This window comes from Pygocentrus nattereri, chromosome 2, assembly GCF_015220715.1.
Source record: "Pygocentrus nattereri isolate fPygNat1 chromosome 2, fPygNat1.pri, whole genome shotgun sequence".
In the NCBI taxonomy this organism is placed as follows: domain Eukaryota; kingdom Metazoa; phylum Chordata; class Actinopteri; order Characiformes; family Serrasalmidae; genus Pygocentrus; species Pygocentrus nattereri.
The window spans coordinates 33,535,615-33,556,231 of record NC_051212.1 but is presented as its reverse complement, the minus strand read 5'-3'; positions in this window follow the sequence as shown (position 1 = coordinate 33,556,231).

Sequence of the window (20,617 nt, the reverse complement as noted above, 5' to 3'; positions counted from 1 at the left end):
TTAGCACTAGCTTGGCAATGTTTTTCAGCTGTTTGAAGCCACCAGTGCTCGGTGGAAAAATAACGGTTCTTCTTTCTGTAAAAAGTTGTCTGCAAATTTACCCACAAAACATCAACATTTAAAGAAATCAAAGGGAAAAAGCTATTCGATGTTGGGTTACTTTACCTGTTTGTTTAGTGATTTGTTGTTAAGACCACTGAAAGCCAATGTTTTTGCTCAGGAGTGTTCTATAGTTCAGTGTTCCAGCTGGTTGACTAGCTAATAAATGCTAGTTTTAGTGCTAGTTGAATCCAGACGTGATCGCCACCTAAACAAACGCCACCGTAGTTAACTTTTTTTTGTTTTATCTGCTGATATGTCCTCACTGAAAACATTTGCGTCTGTGTTTTGTTGTGGTGTATTTCTCCGATGTGCATGCAATAATGTTAGTGCTGTTCTTCGTGTAGTTTTATTGACTGAGATTAAACCTGTTTTTTTTCTGTGAAATGCTTTATCAGATTTAACAGCCATTAGATTGTCTTGTCAGGTACTAGTTTAAAGCATTTACTTCATAAAGAGCTGTTCTCATTTAACATTAACTTACTTTTATGTAATACTACTCTCTGTGTTGTAGATTTCTCTTTTCACTCTCTGTGCATATGCGAATCAGTCATACTCAGATATTGCCTGATTTTTTTTTTTTTTCTTCTTCTTTTTGTTATTTTAATAATAATTTGTGTTTTTTGTCCAATGTATTAAAAATAGGCTATAATGTCTTTATTTTTTGTCAGTACTCAGTAGTGTGTTTCAGTCTGTGCCTTTTAGCCCTACTGACGATATAATTTTGAGAATTACCATAAAATCCTCCCAGCCAACTGAAATCCCATTGAAGGCAAGTCTCTCACCATTTTGGCTCGATATTCTGTGATTATAAACTAATTATGTTAAAACCTTGTGTAACTTATACATGTTACTTTATTCAGAAGGAATGGGCTGCAGAAGAGCTGACAAATGTTCGCAAAGTTGCAGTTTGGTTCATTAATGGCCAACAGTACTGTGTTTTTGTGTGCTTGGTATCCATTTGTATGATATTACTAACCACTGTTGTCTCCCAGTGCTGTGAAGTCCATCTCCCCTGCATTTGGAGAAATGTGAGGAAGGCGCTCTAAAACAGTCGTTCTCAAAATGGTCCTCAGGGACCACTAGACAGTCCACATTATTGCTGAACTCAACTTGCAACACATAGAGCAAAAATCATCTGGTACTGTGAACTTTCTGGTAGATTCTGAGGACCGGTATGAGAACCACTGCTCTAGAGCTTCATAGTGAGTTGAAAGGCAGCAGGTCATAACTAAAATACACTCTAAGGAAAAGAGGTATTGTCTCTGGGTGATGCCCCTCTTGTGGCTGGTGGTACCCCAAGGGTACGACCATAATATCTTGTACCATATTCCATTGCAATTATATTTTTATTGTTGTTGTATTGTAACCCTGTAACTGTGACACTACAATGACTCCAGTAGGAAATAAACCATCTGCCTATGGGCTTCACATTTGAGAGGGGCCTCCACACCACGAGTAAATGAGCATTATTTTCTCACTGGATAGAGTGATTGGTTGTCACCGGCCATAAAACCATAAAATCTGTCTCACATATTCAAGTTGTGCCCCACCTTCATAATATTTGAAGAGATCTGCTAGGCCCACATGGAGCATGCCCCCCCCCCCTCCCCCACAGGTCAAACATTACTGCTGTGCCTACAGAGAGAGAACATTTAATGATAAACACATTGAAACTACAAGGGCTGCATTGCATAGCAGGATGTTCCTAAATCAGTTACAACAAACTTAGATCTGTTAATTTTGTTTCTTTATCAGATGAGTAAGGAATTCTGGAAACAATACATTAAATGGTTTGTGAAGTAAAGGTGTGAATGAGATGTCTGTCCTTCAAAAGAAACTCCTTTTCAAATATTAGGGTTAAATTGTTCCTAGATAATAGCAAAATAGAAGTCAGAGTAAATGAAACATAGGGAACACTTTAATTGAACTCGGCTACATAACATTGACATAACATGCCATGGCTGATGATAGCTGTCTTGACAGACTTTGTTTAGTAATAAAGCGGTGGTTTGTGACCATTAGCTGTAATTGTTTGATGTCTTATTGTAATTAAGCTGTCATCGCATCAAATGTTAGCAAAAAAGTTACTGACACCTACAGGTTGTTACTACAATACCATACATTTAATTCTCATAGAGGTCTCTGGTGGAGACAACACAGCAACAACACAGACAAAATGCTAGATGCCAACATCAGTTCAGCTCATGTAAAAAAAACTCTGAAACAAAGCTAAATTGTCTTGTAACATATTCTGTACAAAGAAATCTAGTTTCATCTGCAGCTATGATGACATTTATCTAAACATGATGTTTGGCTTTAAAAAAGTGAATCGGAGCTAAAACAGTGCTGGGTGGGTGGGTGGGTTGGGGGGGGTATAAAGCATTATGAATGGATCCCCTACACTTTATGTTGAAGATATGTTGAAGATATATGCAAGTTATGATTCTTCTTGGTGTCGTACAGCTTCATATATGACCGTGATATCACAGCTGTTCCTCCTCTGTACAGTTCTCCTCTGCTTGTTGCCAAAGGTCAGAGCAGCATAGTTTATTTCATCTGTTTTCTATTTTAAAAAGAGCAGTCACATGTCAAGCATTCTCTTCATTAGAAAACATCTTAATTCTAGTGTATCTAAAAGTACCATAAAATGTAATAAGTTAGAGATTTTAAATGTTTAATTCTTTGATATTTAACTACCACTTTGTCACTTGCCACGTTGTCACTTGCACTGAAGCCTTCAGCTGTTACACCTGCAAGAAGATACACATATACGGTTGTATGCAAAAGGCTGGGCACTTCTAGTCAAATTTCATATTTTGTTGCTTTGCTAAGTGAAAAGAAGTTTACACCATCTGTGCACTTGAACTTAAATATTATCCATATATGCAGTACAACATGAGAGATCGTGTGTTATCGTGAAATAACATTTGCGATAACACGACCTTGAGTGTTCTATTGCTTTTATACAACAGTTAAATAAATAAAGTAAGAAATTAATAAATTGGGCCATGAACATGGCATTTAATGTTTTAATGTCAGCAATTCCTTCTGCCAAATTATAGCTTCTAAACAAGCAGCTAGTTGCTATGTCACAGTAACGAGCTCCGCTCCCTCACTGCACAGTCTGCTTACTGCACAAGTCTCGCCTTTTAAAGTACGGACTGAGCCATAAAACTGCCACAATATTAAGTTCCAGCTAGTCTGTAAAGCATCTTACAGCCCATTATGTTTGGTGAATGTTATTCAGTTCATTTCTGGTTAATTCCAGGTTGTTTAGGTGTTCGTCTGTCACAGCTGCCAACTGAAAAGCTGCTCAGTGGTGATGACACTTTCGGAATTTAGGGTAGTCTCATCTTCAGAGTCTGACCAAATCATCTGTGGGTCAAATGTTATCTTAACAGTACCATTTACTGTTTGTGCCAAAAAGAAGTAAAAAGGGTCAGATGGCTTGAGCATCTACCATAGCTGTCAACGTCCTTGCTTAGCAAGGGCATCTCAGCGGATTGATATAGTGTTTGTGAAAAAGCTGTGCTTTTATGGTGAAATTACAGCGTGGTGAAACGCTTCTTAGCCAGAAGGAACTACTGTAACCGTTGTATGAAACTTAAGGACATTTCTGCAAGTTATAATTGACACATTACTATTCCTTGAATTTAACATACTGAGGAAAAAGTAAAACATAAAATGAAGTATCAGTACTTTGTGTTCTTAACCCTTTTGGTTGAAATCACAGCATCTGAAAGTTTACGGCTAGCAGTCTTTCTATTCTTGGTTTTAAGGTTTTTTCTTTTTCCTTTATTTTTCCACGTCTTCCTTGACTATGGGACAGTAGCTTCCAGGATTTATAGATATTTACAATCTTTTCTGCTTTCTATCCCCACAGCAGTTCCTGTGCCACTGACTGCTACACACCCTCAAAGCTTAATACATCTACCCCTGTGCTTAGCAGTTGGCAAAGTGTTATTTTCTTCTCGTTTTTCCTCTAAACTTTGGTGATTTGTAATTTAGAATTTTTGTTTCATCATACCACAGCACGTGATTCCAGAATGCCTCTGGCTTATCCAGATGCTTTTGCAAACTTGTGATATTGACTTTTGCAGTGTTTGTACAACAACCCTACACAGTGCCCTAGTGCATCACTATTCTCATGCCAGCCAAATTTTCCTGTTGGTCTTAGGCAGAGATGTGGGGGTTTTGCTTTGCACACCTGACAAGTCTATGAGCCGTTCTATGAGGGGAAATTTCTTGGTCTTCCAGATCTTGTCTCAGAAAGTGAGAACTGTAAGCAGGTAGTGTTTGGATATCTTTTATAGTCTTCTCTAGCTTTGTTATTTTTAACTTCTGGATCTCAGACCACTTAAATGAATGCTTGGCTGTTGAGTGTAAGCACATCTTGGGAAGTTTCAAAGGGTCACAGAATTTCTGATCTTTAATTGTCCACATATGACATTGATTAAGACCTAATGGGTTGAATAAACTAGTGGTTGTTATATATGACAGATGTTATATGTTCAATTAGGCAAACAAACAAATTAGGCAAACAATCAGAATTTGCAGGAATGTGTCATTTCATTTGTTCATTGTGCAGAGGTGGTTTTAACCTTTTTGCCTTTTACTTAGAAAATCAGCAAAATGTGTAATTTGACTAGGGGTGTATAAATAATGATCTGTATAAGCACAGTGTAAATCACACATGTGATCATGATTACTGGCAATATATTTCATATATTATAATTTATGTTGGAAATAAATAAAAGTATTACCACATTTTGAGATTTTTGAGATGAGTATTTTTAACAAAGTGATAAATGTTGAATTCTTCAATAAATCAGTAATTCTCCATTTCTTTCAATATGTGAATAAATATGAAATACTTCTTTATAACAGCATTTTTACACAGTCATTCTTACCTAATCGTTTCTTCTTTAAGAGGTGACAGAGCCAAATGATGAACGATATGGATGCCACATTAGTAACTGCTAATGCTGGCACTAGGTATTCACACCCTATCACTTTTCCTTGTGTCACAAGAGAAAATGACTTAGGGGTTAAGTTTTAACTTGAATATTTCACAAACAAAAATTTTAAAAAATCATCTCATTTAAAAATATATTACTTTTATAATTATGCAACTATATTTTACACTGTGAATAGTAAGTGATACTCATTTTCAGCAGAATAACTTGGAACATAAGAGCACAGATAATAATAGACAACGATGATGAGCGCTAAGAGTCAGATCACACTCACCATGATTCTCTTCATTATCTTTCATAGTTGTGTTTGGTGAAACTGTAGCTGTAGAAGAGGTATACGTTCACAAACAAGACATTTTTGAAAACCAAACAAATTAACTTTCAAAACATGTCAAAATAGCCTGATTTGAAAGAGATGGTTACAATAAAAAACTTGGTGATTATTGTTGAGTTATAGGCTATAGAAAATGATAAATATTGAAAGTAAAATTTAAAGATTGCAAATAATGGTACTCAAGAGTCAACGATAAAAACTAAAGTTAAATCTGTAAAATGTTTCTTTAAATTGTGACAAAGCTATTATCACCAAAAAATCAGTTGTTCTTTGTTGATGACAAATGTAAAGATATGATGATCTGTCACTTCTTACAATAATGTCTTAATTCCAACTGTTTAATACTCACCATCAACATGTTCTTCAAGGATCAGCTTGCTCCCATTTCCAAAAAATAAATGTCCATAACTATACATTCCACAAAAGTATGTTGCAACATCTGTTTGTTCCACTGATGAAAGTGACAGATTAAAGGTCTTTTTTTTCCATGTGACTTTGATTCTGGAATGGTTTTCGAATTGTTTACACATTGTCACATCCACAAACGTCTGAGCTGTAGCTACACAGATTGGAGCTTCATTAAGAGGAATTTTTATCCAGAATATTGAAAAGCTGCCACCTAGCTGAGTCTGGCACTCAAGACTGGTGGAGTGCCCAGGCTGGACCCTCACTGTTGACTCCAGCTGCAAGACAAATGTTCCAGTAGCATGTCCACCTTAAAATGACAGGATGCACAAATAGAGAACTTAGATCATATCATAAACTACTAAATTTGGAGCTTGTAGCCTAACCTCCTCAAACTCTAAACTCTAAATATGGTATTTTACAGGTTAAACCTTTTGTATTCCAAAGTTTTAGTACAAAGCTCATAAAGAATTATATATATTTAATAAGCGTTAAGTGTGTATACTCACACTGGATCACGAATAGATAAGTTAAATATAATAGTCCAGACATTTCTGATTTTCTGGCCTAAAGAAGCTTCTCTGCTCTTGAACCTTACTCTGCTGTACTGTAAATTCATCTAAAAGGCAAACTCTGCTTAGATAAAGGAAAGGGATGGGGTGGAGCAAATGGGGTGGCTAAATGCAGCTGTATGATTGGCCAGCTGGTTTTCACTTACATTTGTTCACCAAGATAGATATGTTACTCATATGATGCAGTAAAGCAGCTTTACTCAGTAAATTCTAAATCTTTTACATCAATTTTAACAACATGGTTCCAGCAAATGAATCATAAATTGTCTAGAATAAGTAATGTAAGGTTCAGGTTCCTACTAAGATTGTAAATTAATGCTTAGCCTTACCCCTCCATTTTGCGCGTCCTCTCTAGGGGTAGGGTTGTCCCGATTGTTGTTGAGGTGGAGGGGTAGGGTGAAGTGTTAGGGCTACATGGCACTTCAAGCAGAGATTTTTCAGAGGCTGCACTACAAACTGAGTGTTATGAGAAAATTCCCAGAATGCTCTGTGAATCATCAGCAAGATGGCTGCACAAGCGACCAAGAGACACATAAATGTAAGTATTTCTCTGTTAAAAAGCTTTTGTTTTGTAAAAGAACCACTGTAATAGCACATTATGGTAATTTCCTTCATAACATGCATAAAAAACGCTAGTAATACGCTGATGTCTCGGTCGCTACCGGGCAAATTTTCCTGTTCTACCTTAAATAGTGCAGCAGTTACATTCTGGTGCGTGAGGTTGCTGCACTATTTAAGGTGGAACAGGAAATCAATCATTAAGCTGGTGATTAGAAAACTAAGTTCAGCTTCATATCACCGAAGAATTCTTGGTGGCGATAGATAACGGTCATCCCCCTCTTTGAAGGCGTATGATGCCATAAATGTATTTAAGCAGTGAGGAGCTGAACTTTCCCCTCCTCTGCTGTCGCTGCAGACTGGCAGGGTCGCCTACAGAGCAGCACTAGTAGCTGTTAATGAAGTGATGAAGTTTTTTGTTTGTGCTCTTTTTTGCGCAAAACTGAAGTTGTGAATGAATCGTGAGCGCTCGTGCTTTTCAATCTCCTTCGGATAAACGTCAAACGTCAGTGTGATATAGCATTATTGCTACAAAGCAGGAAAACACATCCTAATGATTTTTTCAGGCTATTTTAAATATGATTCACCTGTCCTGTCACGTGACACACAAGTAAGATCACCACAGCTGGAGGCGACATATTGGAAATGGCCGGAAAACCTCGTCTCATCTGTTTGCGTAAAAGTCGCTGATGACAACAGATGACGTATCCGGTTCTTGAAGGATTGTCCCATTTCATAGGGGGAAGGTTTCAACCACTGTCCGTTGTAACTCAGTTTTAAGGGGGAGGGGAAAACACAAGCACATTTCACCCAAGTGGCAGTTCTAAAACACATTTTAACAGTTTGTATTTGCATTTGAGTTCTGTATTTAGAGCTGAGTTTTGCATTAATTGCCATTTTAGAAAACATGTAAAGCAGTGAAAAACTGTCATCATAGCTTGAGTATCTAAAGGGCTCATCGCAGAAAGCTCCATTAACCCTGCAGTCCTCCAGTTACCTATAAAGGACTACAAGGAAAATGTGTCTTAATAAGGAGTTAACTTGCAAATGCATTTTAAATCACCTAAAATATTTTCTTCTTATTCTCCATGTTGATCCTCGTCATGATCCACGGTCATCAACTCTCACTGGTTGCAGCCTGTATCTCTGGGAATTCTGGGGTCAAGGTTACTGAGTTCACATCAGTGTGGTCATTGCCAAAGGCCAAATTAAGCATGCATAAAGAGAATCTACTAATCACTCTCGTTTTTGGCATTTCACATAATGTCCCAACCTTTTTTGTAATTAGGGCTGTATGCTGTGAATAAAAAGGTTTGAGTCTGCACATCTGATTTTTTTTCTTTAACTATGCAGCAAACAGTTGAGTGATGTTTAGATTACAGCTAGCTTCTGTGTAAAGATGGGTTTTTAGCTTAGTTTTATGGAAGAAAATGTGGTATTTTATACATGATATTAGAGAGAAGTGAAAAAAAACACAAAATTGCACACAAAAATGCCACCAATTTTGGAAGTGTGAAAAAGTATTCCTACAGATTTGTTTGAGAAACTGAAAGCAAGTGTTTCCAAAAAAAAAAAAGAAAAACCGTAATGGACGCTGTAACAACAGGTGGACACATCAAATATTGTATTTAGTTGTTGAGGCTTCCGAATAACCAAGAACACAAATTATTAATCTATTCAGAAAATATCATTTATTGTGCATAACGACATACAAAGATTCAAATGAAACATTTTTTGTGTTAAGCAACCAAAGGCGATGTGTTGTGATGCACACAGCATGCCTTCTGTTAAATGGTGCCCCACATATTGCCCTTAAAAACGAGTTCAGTGGTTTTCTAACTGTGGGTCACAACAACTGATAGGTTGCTCAATTAGGTCACACGAAAGCTGCTCCAGTGCATGTTTTTCCCCACAAGAGCATAACTAAATGGCTTTTTGAATCAAAGGTGGTAACAGCAACGCCACTATGGAGCGGTTACTGGCTGCGCAGACCACACAGTTAACAAGCGTCACATGAGCATTAAGGGTTGGGCTCGCAGTCACTGCACTCAAAGCTTCAAGTATCTTTATTGCTGTTTGCTGAAACTACATGCCACTAGAAGCATGTACAAAATACTTCATGCATGTAATATCCAACAAAATATTAATGGAATGTGTTTGTTCATAAACATGTTTATAGCTGGATGGATGGATTACATCTAAATACAGAACAAATAAGTGTACTATTATTTTATTAGAAATGAAAGGCTGTTGTAAATACATGAGTTTTCTTAGTAAAGTCCAAATTCATCCACCAATCTATGTATTTTGTCACAGTTTCTGCATAAACAGTGGACCATAGAAGTCCTCTGGAATTTTGGAAATGAAACTTTACCTATTCTTTCCAGATATGTTGTCCTTTTGGATGCCTAATTAACTAAAAGTTCGACTTGCTACAATGGCGTTCATTTACTAGACAGAGACAGACTCCTGCTGTAGGTGATAAGCAGATACACCCGTGACACAAACATGAGAAATTTGAAATAATGTATAGTAAGACCTTTATTCTTTATGTGGACTGTATGGATCAATATGAGAAGTCTTTTGGCACTGTTTGTACAGCAGCATTGTGATTAGGAAATTAACTATAAGACCGTACTCAAGCTTGTTCTAGCTCGTTGCTTTGCTACAACTTAAAAATGTCAAGCACATTGCAAGAGGGACTTTGAGTCTTGGCTTTCCTAAAGATATGAGTGCTAAATCAGTGTTAGGGGTGGGTTTTACATTTTACTCTGTATTTGTATAACATATGAACTGGTTTTTGCACTGGGTTATAGTTCTTCTTGGTGTCGTACAGCTCCATATATAACTGTAGGGTCCTTGTTGGTCCTCCTCTGAACATTTCTCCTCTGTTTGTTGCTGAAGTTCAGAGCAGCGTAGTTTACTTCATCTGTCTTAGATGTGACAAAGGAAGTCCACAGTAAGTGTCATCATTTGGTCATTCATTAGAGATCACCGCTATGAAATATTTAGAGATTAATGAGGGTTTTCATAGATTAAAAATGTTATACTAGTTCTTTATTTCATCAATCCACATTAAACTACCACCTACTTTGTTACTTGTATCCTTGGGTTCACCTCTTACACCTGCAAAAAAATACAGTACAAAATGTAAGATACTGATTTTTTTTTTTCTTCAGTCAATTGATCCATTAATTAATTTTTAAATTAAGAAACAAATTAGTGAATTTTTTCCAAAAATGGATCCATAGTCCTTCCTTGGATTTTTTTTCTATGTATTAATAGATCGATTTGATTGCTCTATAGCTGCATTTTTACACTGTCATTCTTACCTGATCTGCTTTTCTTTAAGAGGAGACCGAGCCAAGTGGTGAGCGATATCAGTGCCACATTAGCTGCTGCTAATACTGGAACTAAGTATTGAAACACTTGAATTTTTCCTAGCATCACAAGAGAAACGTAATTGAACACAAAATTCTGTAATGAACATATTTTGTAGTTATTATTTTATATGAAAAAGCAATATTTCAATTAGTTTTAAAATCAGATACTGACTAAGATGAACATTAATGAGTAACATTAGAAGAAAATGAATTATTCTGTGAAAAGAACAAATGATCAGATCACACTCACCGTCTTTCTCTTCACTACCGCTGATTGCTGTGTTTGGTGAAACAGCTGTAAAAGAGATGGACATTCACAAGTAATAAAGGCCATCGTACTTTGAAAAGCAAACGTATATCTGCTTCAAAACTTGGCAAAGTAGCCTGAAGGGTTGGGCACATCTTAAAGAAGGTCTTAATCAGCTACGCAAATAATAGGGTCAGATTCAAGAGTTAAAAAGCATTGAGGAGCAAAGACTAAAATAAAAATCCTGAACTATGAGAGTTTTTGGGCTATGTTTCCTTTTTATATCCGCTGTAAATCAGTTCTCTGTTATAATGGAAAAAACCTGATTGGTAATCACAGTGTACATTGAAGAGCCCGATAGTGGAGAATTTATTTACACACCACATATAAATAACATACAGTAAGCTACAGTAGGAATGAATTAGCTTTTTGCAGGATTGGGGTTCAGTTTTTGCTCAGTTCTTTTCCGTTCTTCGCAGCTATGAAGTTTTCTCTGTTGGACTCACAATTTTTCAAAATGTTCTGTTCATTTTCTATGAGCGTTGAGTCAACAGACTGGTTGGGACATGCAAGCAGCTTCACCTTTAGAAACCAGTCTTGAGTTATTTCGGCTTTATGTGTGCGGTTGTTGTCTTGTGGAAACTTCTTCCCCTTCCTGGCCGATGAGATTAAATTCTCCTCTAATATCTCCTGGTACATTGCTCCATTCATGTTTTATTTGATGGCATGTAATGTCCCAGTACCATCTGCCAAGGAGCAGCCCTATGTCATGGTGCTCCTACCATCATACTTGACTGTGAGTATGGTGTTCATGGGATCAACCCACAGTCAGCCCTCAGTACATCCAACCCTTTCTCTCCAAAACAAGCTCAGTCTTTGCCAAAGTGTTTTGTTTTTGTTTTGTGTGATGGAGTACAACGTAGAAGAGTTCTTCTAGAACTGTCATTTATTTTTAACTTGCGTATGTACACTTGAATATAGTGTCTCTTTTATGCTTTGAATACCTAGATTTTTGTTCACATACACACAGAACATTTTGCCATTTGCTATTTTCAAATAAAAGCGAAGAATATTTAATGTCCTAAAGGTCCTCTCCATGTTTTACAAAAGTCTTAATTCCAGCTTTCATACTCACCACCAGCATGTTCCTCAAGAATCAGCTTAGTCCCATTTCCAAAATACAAATGTGGATGACTGTACATCGCACAGAAATATGTTGCAACATCTGTATGTTCCACTGATGAAATTGACAAACTGAAGGTCTTCTTGTTCCAGGTGACTTTGATTCTGGAATGATTTTTAAATTGTTCACACATCGTCACATCTGCAAATCCTTTAGCGGCAGCGATACAAACCGGAGGTGTATTAGGAGGAATTTTTATCCAGAATATTGAAAGGCGTCCTTCTAGCTGAGCAGTGCACTCGAGACTGGTGGAAAGTCCAGGCTGGACCCTCACTGTTGACTCCAGTCGTGAGACAAAACCTCCAGTGGAATGTCCACCTTAACATTTCATGAAGCACAAACGCCATGAGTTTTTTTTTACCTCCTTAAACAGCTTACGATAATATCAGAAACTACTGAATTTGTACCTTAAAACGGTTCATTTCCGTCCTTTTACAGGTACTTTTGTATAATTTTGTTTACAAGCTTATAGTACAAAGTGTTTAAAAGATTAGATAAATGAAAGAACAGGTAAAGGTGTTTACTTACACTGGATCACGACTAGACAAGTTAGATATAATAATCCAGTCATGCTGAGATTGGCTTAAAGAAGACCTTCCTCTCTACTGTAAATTCATCTACAACATGAGCTCTCATATGATAAAGAAAAGTGGGTGGGGCTGAGCATTGGTGCTTTTACATGCAGTGATATGATTGGTCAGTTGGGTGACACTAGTTTTCACTGAGTTGCATATGTTACTCATACAAGGGTTTGAATGCAGTAGAGCTGTATTCAGTGAATGCTAAGCCTTTTATGTCGATTTTTAATAAAATTTAGCTTCATCAGAATTATGTAGAATTAGGTTTTGATATATCAATCCTGTAGTTTCTGATGTATTTAGGAAGAAGTCCTGGATGAACTCTTGGTGTGTAATATGTTTACCACAGCGTTGCCCTGAAAATTCAAAATGGGGGAAAAAAAACCCGCAAAAAATAAAATACGTCTTTGAGGAGATTCTAAAATCAATCCCTATCGTCTCTCTATCTCACACACTGTTTGTTTTTGCCTGCTCAACTCTCGCTTAACCTCTCTTTGCGTTTAGAGGAATGATTTTGTGAAAGATTCAGGAATGAGGAACAGGCCTTGTAGCGTTACACAAATCGAAGAATAGCAACGTGGCATCTAGGACTCCCCACGACACCCTGACAAAAAGTTTTTTGACACCTACTGTGCCGTGTTTTTTGACATTGACCGTTAGGATGACCGAGTGCTCTCTGGTGTGCATGTGTAAAGTGAAGAGACAAAGACGCTGCTGTTGCTGTATGTAAACTGAATGCATATGCTGTGGATAGTGAAGAGAACTGGAACCGTATTTGCTGTTTTCTGGTTTCAGTTACAGTGACTGTGACACCTGATATTAAAACATCCATTTATTTATCAGAGTACACAATTATCAGAACCCAATTACCTTTCCCTCAGTTTACGTACAGCAAACCTGCTAACATGTATGTAGTGTTCTTGACGTTAAAACATTCACTACCTTAAGTTCTCTTTGAAGGATAGTGTCTCTTTGTGACACCCTAGAACGTGTTTCTTTCTTTTCTTCTCGGAACACAGAGCTGCCAGCATCACACGTAGTGACTCCATAGCCACGATTGACAGTTTCCAAATCGACTCCCTTCCCTGGTGACCTATGAACTGATGATTGGTCAACGTCAAACATCTAGTGTTGCCAGTCTCCCATCCAAGACATGGCCAGGAGTTTATAGCACTATGACTGTGTAATCTAACATAGTCACTATTGTGAATGATAAAATTTAGTGTCGTCTGATCCCAGCATAACCACAGGGAATATAAATAGGAATGTATGTCAGTTTAAAGACAAAAATATTCTGAAACCCATGTTAACCTTTACCACCAATTTTTTTTTTTTGCCTCTGAAAGTTACAGCAGGTTTTTGTGTCAGTTCAGGAGGAAATAGTGACAGAGGTGGCCCCTCGTGATGAGCTAATGCTAAAGAGCGCGTGGAATTTAATATGCTGAAGAGGATCCATTGTCTTGTGCAAAAGGGCTTCTAGGAAACCACAGTGACAGCAATGCAAAGGATGGCATGAGTATGAGTGCTTTATATATATGTATATGTAATGCAAGTGCAATTTCCAGTCCTGTTTAATTTATTGAGCTACTTGCAAACAGCTGAGTTAATAACCTAGTTTGTTGCCTGGTTTTAACATTGTTCTGTAGTGTTATTTATCGTTGGACCTCACATTTTAGTTGGGTGTTAGCAAATACAATAACCTAGATAAAGTTTAGTTTACTTTAGATATGCCTGTTAGTAGTTTTGACATTGAGCCGAGTCTTCCATGTTGCTTAATCCTAAACTTTGGCAGCTTTCATTTATTCTGTCTGTATCAAACGTTCCGCTTATATTATTATAACCTTTTAGGGATTGTTGTAACTCATCAGCTACTAATTTGGTTTTAGTAAGCAGCAAATTAAGACACTATAGATATAAGAATGGCACAGCAACCCATTTCGGCAGAGGAACAAGAAAAACTACCCTCTCTGCCTTTAGGGTTTGGGGTTTGAAGCTTAAGCCACAGCCTAGCTTTATTACAACCATGAAGTTTCTTTAACCATTACTCTAACTTTGAAAATTACATCACATTGCAGCTACCAAAGTACCCCTTAGGCCTCTTCCTGAAACCCCCTCTGACAACACACCGAGAACAAAGCTATGGGCAGAGCAAAGGCAGTGGCAAGTGAGAGGAAGGTTAGCAGAGAGCTGTTTAAAAAGGAGGTTGAGGCTGTAGAGGAAGCTGTGTACTGTGTTATCCTGTTATAGGTTAGTGAAGGGCAAGGCCATGGCAGACCAAGACTCTTAATATAACTTAAGTTAGTAGAAATATAAATGCTGATGAACTGAAATGATCCATGTTAGCCAATTAGATATTTGAAGCTAACATTAATTTGCAGTTTATCCTAGATTAAGCAAAAAAAAAACAAAAACGCCTCATTCCTTTAATATGTCTAAACTTGGCACTGTAGTCATTCATTGTAGTATATTATAAATAAAGGAATTTACCAAGCCTAGAGTAGTGAAGGATTGAAGGACCAAACCCAGTGCTTTGTGTCTCATAATAATAAATATCAATGGCCTTGTTGAATATCTCGCCGTCCTATGACTTGGGTAAAATTACTGTATGTTTTGAAGTGCTGATAAAAGACGGGTTAGGCTATATCACACAATAAGTTATAAGATGATAAGTAATGACAAAGTCGACAAACTTATCAAATCTAGGCCTGTGTTCAGTGCTAGCTACTGCAGTCATAGTCACACCACATTGTCAGCTTTCAGACATAACAAGTTAATTTCATAAAAAACGGCAATTTAATTCACACCTGAATATCCTCTCCGCTATGTTGGTCAGCTGCTATGAACAAACCCATCCACTCTGACATCTAGAATTTAGGGTAGGAGGCTGCTCTTGAGTCTGTACTGTCAAAAGCCTCACTAAGTGTGGCAAAGGGTACTCATGATCATGCTTTTGAACAGCAAAATGAGAATTGGGACATCCTGTATATGTAGACCTTGCAGGCTTGTGCAGATTAGAGCTGCAGTTGCAGCTGGGTAAAACCTGGGAGTTAACTGCATTTTCATTTGTTCCGTTTTTTTGAAGATGGAACTGAAGTAACTAAATTTAATGTGCTTTGTGAGATGTGTCCTGTGTACCCGTTTACGAGGTAACAAATGACAGCAACCTTTCTGGCTAATAATCCGTTTGGAGTGTACCTCTAACAAACCTGGGTCATGGAGGACCATGTAGCCCTAACACTTTGCCATGCCCCCTCATCTCAACAAAGCGGAGGGCTAAGGGTTAAGCGCTAGGGGCAAGGGGTGAAATGGGATTGGGCCTAACACCTCTATCTGTATCTGTTTATGTATCTGTTTAATGTCAAAAATACCTGTATCTGTATTCTGTTTTAAAGCTGGTGATGCATAGGCTGGAAGCTGGTAGATACTATAAGTGTTTTTTATGTTATCTGTGGATTAAAATAGGAAAAAAACAATCAAATACATAAATTATTACTTGATTAACCAATTATTCCATTGTTAGTTAACAACAGTGTTAAATTATTGTTGAATTATTTATGTCAAATGTACTCTTTCTCTAAAGACCACTGGTGGAGATTGATATTGAGTATATTGTTTTGCTACTCTATCATCCCTAAACTCATAATTGCACACTAAGTAAATGGTCATTATTATTTATGTATTTTTGCTGTATGAATAACTAAATCAGTGCTAAAAATATGGTTGACTTTAGAGAACGTTATACAGACGTGCCTTTCCATTATCATTGTATTTGTGTAAGATAGGAACTAGCTATAATTCTTCTTGCTGTCGTACAGCTCCATATAAAACTGTAGGGTCCACATTGGTCTTCTTTGGTAGGGTTCTCCTCTGCTTGTTGCAAAAGGCCCGAGCAGCGTAGTTTACTTCATTTGTCTGTTGTTTAACAAGAGAAGTCATATGGTAAACAATGTCATCATTTAAGCTTTACTTAGAGAGGACTTTCATTCTATGACCTATGTAGAGAATATTGAGTGTTGTCATAGATTAACAATGATATATTGTAATTTCTTCATGTCTAATTTCCACATACTTTGTCACCTGCATCCTTGGCTTCATGTATCACACCTGCAAGAAAAATATGCGAATATGTAATACGACCTTCAAAATGCAACATAGAATTTTATTGTAGTTCCAATTTATTTCAATATGTGTCATGTTTTTTTAACAATCTTTCTTACCTGATCTGTTCTTCTTTAAGATGAGCCACATGAAGAGAAGTATTGATGCCAAATTCATTGCTGCTAATACTGGAATGAGGTATTCAGACACTTGCATTTTTCCTAGCACCACAACAAAAAAAACCTTCTGAATTATTATTATTTTTTTATTTTGTTGCTCTTGTCATATAAAGCTACATACAAAAATAGCTACATTTGGGTTAGTTATTTAAACATATGATACATTTTACACTGCAAATAATCATAATCAATAGTACTGATACCCAGCAGTGCAACTTTAGAGGAAAACGCATTTTATTGTATGACAAGAGTTGATAATTAGCTCACACCCACCATCTGTCACTTCATTATCATGGTCATGTTTGGTGAAACCTCTGTAAAAGAGATGTACATCATAAAGTAATACATTTATCTTATCTTTGAAAACCAAACTTAGATGGCAGATTAGCCAGACTCAAACTTCTTAAAGATCTCAAATTATGCAAATAAACTGAGAGTAGCAAAGATTAAAGTCAAGATCGTGAAGAACTATGGCACACACGTTTATATTTAATGTATGTAACAACAAAACCAAACAGAAATGTCATTTACTTTGTTTTCAAACAAAACTGTCAGTCAGTCCTCTGAATTGTTTCATACTCACCACCAGCATGTTCTTCAAGGATCAGCTTAGTCCCGTTTCCAAAGAAAAAATGTCCATAACTAAACGTTCCGCAAAAGTATGTTGCAACATCTGTGTGTTCCACTGATGAAAATGACAAATCCAAAGTCTTTTGCTTCCAAGTGACTTTGAGTCTAGAATGGTTTACAAATTGTTTACGCATTGCCACCTCGTCCACAAACCCTTTAGCTGTAGCTATACAGACTGGAGCTTCATTAAGACGAATCTTTATCCAGAATATTGAAAAGAGCCCATCTAGCAGAACATGGCACTCGAGACTGGTGGGGAGACCAGCCAAAAGACCCAGAGAAGAGTCACTGAGAGGGGAAAGCAAACACAAGCACAGGCACTGACATGTAGCAACTCCTACAACGGTAGTTGCAATGTTTACCATGATGCCTGCAGTCCAGACCTGTCTCCCATTGAAAATGTGTGGCGCATTATGAAGCGCAAAATACGACAACGGAGACTCCGGGCTGTTGAGCAAGTGAAGTTGTACATCAAGCAAGAATGGGAAAGAATTCCACCTACAAAGCTTCAACAATTAGTGTCCTCAGTTCCCAAACGCTTATTGAGTGTTGTTAAAAGGAAAGGTGATGTAACACAGTGGTAAACACGCCCCTGTCCCAACTTCTTTAGTACGTGTTGCAGGCATCAAATTCAAAATGACTGAATATTTGCAAAAAACAATAAAGTTTATCTGTTTGAACATTAAATATCTTGTCTTTGTAGTGTATTCAATTGAATATTGGTTGAAAAGGAATTGCAAATCTGTTTTTATTTGTTTTACACAACGTCCCAACTTCATCGGAATTGGGGTTGTATAAAGCATTTTAGAGAAAAGGCCAGAGAAAAAATAGGCTATAACACATTTATGAACGGGAAATTGTTACTACAGTGTTGTTTGCTCTCAATGTCACATTAAATCTGACATTGCATTGATGAATCTGAATATGAATCTGACCAATAGTTTATTAAAGTGCCATAAACTTAATTCCCATGGAGACTGTAGATGGAGGCAGGGGCAACAGACAACATGCTAAACCCCACACATAGTTTTAAACACATCTGATAAAGAATTGGCTTTTTTCTCATTTACTTTCTTTTGCAACATTTCACATTCACCGTCAAAACATCTAATTCAATCAGAGAGGCTATAATGACTAATTTACCTCACATTGCTAAAAGTGGCTTGGCTTTCACAAAGCATGAAAGCCTATGGAGGTTGCTATTACAGAATTTTGTGAAGACATACATTGTAATTTCCATTAGTATTGTATTTGCATAAAGACATGCTGTTGTCTTTGCTGTGAGCTATAGTTCTTCTTGGTGTTGTACAACCCCATATATGACTGTGGTGTCCACACTGGTTCTCTTCTGTACAGTTCTTCTCTGTTTGTTGCCAAAGGTCAGAGCAGCGTAATTTACTTCCTCTGTCTTCTGTTTAAGAGAGATGTCACATTTAAACATAATCATTTAACCATTTATTATACAGCACACTTATTATACAAAATATGTAGAGATACCTGAGGGTCAGATGTGTATACAGCACAATGCAGTACAAAATGTGCAAACAGTTCTTTCCTCTAAAAACATTCTACATGAGGTTTATTTAGACTATGGTTCAAAAAATTCTGTTTGGGAAATAGTAATGCAGTTCACAGGCATGTATTTTATGCTCAGTGAAGCCTATTTAACACACATGCATCCAAACCTTTGAGATGAAATAGTATATTCTGTTAAAATAGATACAATTTTTAAAAAAACAGTAACTGTGACGTGTAAAAATTTGAACACTTTTGCATTAAAGTGCACAACAACTCTGGACTCGTCTAAACAGCTGACTGAGCATATGAAAATGAAGCTAATTGATGTCTAGAAAGCAGAGAAAGGCTATTAAAATATTTCAAGCTGCTTCCAACTTGCAATTTTCACTGTCTGAAATGGCATTAAATGGCATTTAAGGGGAACTCAGTGAAGGCAAAATCTGGAACATCAGAAAAGCTCTCAGAACTGCTTGTGTGCTGGCCAGAAAGACAAAACAAACCCTGTATGACAGCAAAGCACCTGCAAGAAGTTTTTTGCTTACACAAACATGGTATGCATAGAAAAGATATCAGAAGGCAGCCTCATCAAAATGGTAATGTCTGAAGCATGCAAAACATCTACAACCCCATTTCCAAAAACGTTGGGACACTGTAAAATGTAAATAAAAACAAAATGCAATTAAGTCCAAATCATTTAACCCATATATTTAATTGAAAATAGTACAAAGACATCATATCAAAGGTTGAAACTGAGAAATTTCATTGATTTTAGAAATTTTAAATTTGATGCCAACAACATGTTCCAAAAATGTTGGGGGACAACAAAAGGCTGGTAAAATGATGTAATGGTGAAAAACACTTGGTGGTTGATTGGCAACAGGTTGATAACATGATTTGGTATAAAAAATGCATCTCAGAGAGGCTGAGTCTTTCAGAAGTAAAGATGGGGAGGGGTTCATAACTGAAAGACTGCACAACCAAATAGTGCAACAATTGAAGAATAACATTTCTTAATTTAAAATAGAAAAGAAATTTTGCTTTTTGTCATCAATGGTACATAATATAATACATTTCCGAGAATCTGGAGAAACCTCTGTATGCATGTGATAAGGCCAAAGAACAGTATTTGCTGGCCTTGATCTTCAGCCCCTCAGACAGCAGTGCATTAAAAACACATGCTTCTGTAGTGGAAATCACTGCATGGGCTCGGAATCACTTCTGAAAACCACTGTCTGTAAAAACAGTTGAGTGCTGCATCCACAGAGGAAGCCATATATAAACAGGATTCAGAAACGCTGCTGCCTTGTCTGGGCCTTAGCTGATTTAAAATGGACAGAGAGGAAGTGGAAAAGTGTCCGACAAATCAAAATGTGAAGTTCTTTTTGGAAATAAAGGACACTGTGTCCTCCAGGCTAAAGACCACTCAGCTTGTTATCAGTGCATAATTCAAAAGCCAGTATTCATGATGAAATAGGGGTACATTAGTGCACATGGCAGAGATGACCTGCACATCAGTTAAGGTGCCATTAATGCTGAACGATATGTACAGGATTTGGTAACATATGCTGCCATCCAGATGAAATCTTTTTCAGGGAAGTCTTGCCAAACCACATTCTGCATGTATTGCAACAGCCTTGCTCTATATTAAAAGAGCCCAGGTGCTAAACTGCCCTGTCCAGGTGCTAAATACAACAAAGGAGACCCCAAACTGTTGAGCAGCTGAAATCATATATCAAGCAAGAATGGGAAGAGGTGATGAAACACGGTGGTAAATATGCCTCCGTCCCAACTGTTTTGGAACGTATTGTTGGCATCAAATTCAAAATGGGCTAATATTGTTCAAAAACAGGACAT